The sequence below is a fragment of the Poromitra crassiceps genome (genome assembly GCF_964638095.1).
Source record: "Poromitra crassiceps genome assembly, chromosome: 2".
Classification (NCBI taxonomy): Eukaryota; Metazoa; Chordata; class Actinopteri; order Beryciformes; family Melamphaidae; genus Poromitra; species Poromitra crassiceps.
The window spans coordinates 78,459,413-78,463,627 of NC_139624.1; positions in this window are offsets into that span (position 1 = coordinate 78,459,413).

The following is a 4,215-nucleotide window of genomic DNA, read 5'->3' on the forward strand; positions in this document are numbered from 1 at the left end:
TCTCAACCCCCTTCCCCGCTGTGAGGGCTAAAAGCCTCAGTCTCAACCCCCTTCCCCGCTGTGAGGGCTAAAAGCCTCAGTCTCAACCCGCTTCCCCGCTGTGAGGCCTAAAAGCCTCAGTCTCAACCCCCTTCCCCTGAGGGCTAAAAGCCTCAGTCTCAACCCCCTTCCCTGCTGTGAGGGCTAAAAGCCTCACTCTCAAGCCAAAAAGAGCAAAATGACAAAAAGTTTGACAAAGAGTTTTTTCAGTCATAAAAGCGAGAAAATGTCCTTTCACAGGTTTGTTCCATCATCTGGGCAAAGCAACAAACTGACGTTTCAGCCAACAGGCCTTCTTCAGTGTTGTGCTGTATAAGGCGGAAATAACGGCTATATACAATTATACCGGAAGTACATTCAATTATTCAATAAAGTATTTGACAAAAAAGTATTTTACAAAAACACCAAGTAACCACCGATAGAAGAATACAGTTGTAAAGAAACACTGTTACAGAAAGGTTCCATTTATAAGTTACACACTTCAGACTCCACCAATAAACAATCACAAATATGTGTAGCATACAGACAGATACTTCAAAATCAGGCTCTATATCAAGGACCACTGAAGTACATTACGACTCTCAAACAATTCAACTGGGTTTTGGTACCAGCCAAGCACTAATAGCATACAGGTATACTGCAAGTGAGGTTGGTCAGCCACATCTATGGCAGGCCAAGCAAGGCCAGTGGTCCTGCTGTTCCCAGTGTAACAGGCAGGATCATACATAAATATACTGGGAGATATATATATAGAAAATGAGAAAAATAGAAAAACCGTAATTAGAAAAATAGGAAAAAAAAAAAAAAAAAAAATCTAAAGAAAACAGCCCAATAATAGTTCCTCATTGTGGCCTTTGGGTATGTATCCAGAAGGCTTCTCTTTGCAACAGAGCCGTATCTCTGTCACCCCCTCTCTTCAAAGATCCAACAACTGTGATTTGTCATCTCAACTGTGAAAATGTGGCTTTCCTGTTTGTGTAGAAGGAAATTATACCTATTATTGCAATTCCTACTCATCACGAATAGAGGTTGATAAAGGTCATAGATTAAGGCCGCTTTAAGAGCCGGACAATTAAACTCTGTAAACTCTGTTTACACCAACCTCAATAGGTTTATCATGAAGAAACCCAAATGTGACACCTGGAAGATAGTGATTGATATAAATCTGTTTGTGGCTGCTTTTACAGGCTGTCTGTCTTCACAGAGCTATGTTTATTTATGTGTACATCTATATTGGTGATCACAATCTGAGGATGCATATATTCAGATTTATTCATATGACCTGCATTTAAACAGGCTCACTGAGAAATCAGACTGTCACAATGTAGATAAAAACAGCTGTTAGGCTGTTTCATCTTGTTCTTTCTCCATACAGCTTACCCCCCATATTCTACTTTCCCTGAAACACTTATCTTCTCTTCCGCCACTCAGAACCTTCCACTTTTTTTCCATTGCCCGTTATTCGTCTTCTCAGGTCTTGCTCATAAAAATGTCGTTTGACTTTATCCTATGTTTCAGTGTACTTCGCCTCAAAGAATAAGATAAGGAAATCATGTCTGCGGCATTCATTCCCGGGGCAAGTTACAAAAATGAGTTTTGACTTTTGATATGTCACAGGAAACTGGAGGGGAATTGGTGAAAACTTCTGATTTTGACGTCATGATGACTTTTCCATAAATCACAGCCAAGTCAGATTTGAAGATAGGCGCATAAAATTACTTTTTATAAGGAAGGTAGTCCCCCCCCCCCCCCATTATCAATCTAACCTCCTATCTACTGCGCTGCTCTTCTCTTCACCTTCTCCCTGGGCTTTATTGGTACCAAGTGGCATCCGCAGTGTAAAGCTGTGACACTCCAGCTGACTTGGAACAGGAGGGCACATAATAATAATAATCATCCTACATTGCTTTAATAAAGGCATATCTAATGACAAAACCTTCACAGCACGTCGATCGCTGTCAGTGATATAGCAGCAGCGGTGCGGGGAGACACCGCGGAGATATCCCCTTTGCCCACCAGTAATGAGATTTATGCACAGAATGTATATGGCTGCCATGCAAATATCATGACATATCTGTTGCCTTATAGATGTATGATTTTCATACATATGGCATTTTGGCTGTTGGTGGCTGTGGGTGCTGGGGGTCGGCAGTGGGAGGGGGGCAATAATGAAATGAAATAAATTAGGAATTCTCATAATAAAGAAGAAGAGGAGACAGGGGAAAGAAAGAGAGAGGGAGAATGGATGGGGGGAGACCACGGAAGAGGCTTTCATTCACTCTTCTTATCTGGTTCTCTGTTATTATATTCGCTCAATCAAAACCCCTCTTATGCATACACCTATATGAACTGCCTCTCTCTCTCGCTCTCTCGCTCTCCATACACCTATGAACTGCCTCTCTCTCTCTCTCCCTCTCACGCAATTATGAGCAAAAGACAAAGAGCGGCGATTCATCTTTCTGTCGCGGCCCCTTAATGATATCATTAAAATGACTGACAGCTTTGAATAGAGCTGGAAACCCGCCCCAGTCAAAACAAATCTCATCCGTTTTGGAAACAGAGCCTGGTGCTTCGGTGTGGGGTGGGGGATTGTTAATGAGGAAGACCCTGGGGGGTCACGGTGGGGGTACCGCTGCAGGCAGGTGCCCTCAGAAACACCCCGCCAGACACACACACACACACACACACACATGCACGCGCGCACACACACATACACACACACACACACACACACACACACACACACACACACACACACACACACGCACGCACACACGCACAGTCCTTTCCCTTCCATCCTCCACCCAATCCCATCTGTGGCATATTATTTTTCTCCTTAATGAATATAATAAATATATCTCCTCTCTATTGATGAATACTCTTTGACAGCCATGGGGGGGGGGGGGGCTGGGAGGAGAGGACGGGGTCTTGATTGGAGTGTAATCATTGTTAAAGGCCCAGTGTGAATTAGGTATTCAGAGTGAACACACACACACACGCACGCACGCACGCACGCACGCAAACACACACACACACACACACACACACACACACACACACACACACACACAGGTGGCGAGACCCTCGGGGTGTTTCATTCACAACTTGGCACTCCTGCTGTCATCATCATCATCAGCTTTGTGAGGGCTAGATTGTGTGTGAAAGAGCCAAATATGGTAGAAACTGCTTTTGTTGGATGTGAATGCTAAAACTCTGATCGGATAATGGACACACACACACACACACACACACACACACACACACACACACACACACACACACACACACACATATATACTTACGATCTCTCCTCTCGCTGAGTGTCATGGTCCCGCATCTGGGCCTGCAAGCAATCATAAGATGGTAAAGAATAGTGTTTGTCTCCCAACTCCAGGCATCTTATTTCTAAGTTTGTGTGTTTGTTCGACGATTGCATTAAGGCCCCCACTGAGAGGATCAAAGAGGCGTGGCAGGAGGAACTTGGTGTGGATCTGTCTGAAATCATATGGGACAGGAGTCTGTCTGTGGTCCAGCTCTGCTCAGTTAATAGCAGACATCAACTTATCCAATTTAAAGTTGCTCACTGTCTTCATTACGCCAAGCATAGGTTACCCAAGATATATCCTTCTGTCTCACCACTATGTGATAGGTGTCGGGTGTCGGAGGGCACACTGTCCCATGCTTTTTGGTTTTGCCCTTCACTATCAGGATTCTGGGCCAAAATATTTGACTGGTACTCTAAGGCCTACAGGGTAGCCCTCCAGCTGGAGGCGGAACTCGCCATCTTCGGCTGCTCGGAGTCCTCTTTGCTCCTCCCAACGGCCGTGCAGCAATCTCTGACACAGGGAATGACAGTTGCCAAGAAACTAATTTTGAAGGAATGGAAGTCCTCATCTCCACCTTCTTTTCAGCTGTGGCTGACAGACATGATCTCAGTTATACATATGGAGAGACTCAGGTTCCAGAGGACAAATTCTTTAAGGACATTTTTAGTTATTTGGGACCCGTTCCTGACCTATTTCGATCAGGCTAAAAGCGGTAATTGAGTTTCTTTTTTTTATCGTTTTGTAAGCACATTTTCTATGACTGGTAGCACCATTTTGTAACATTGTAATGTCGAATGTATGTATATATGTTTTTTCTTTTCTTTTCTTTTTCCCTGTTCTTGTTTTGTTT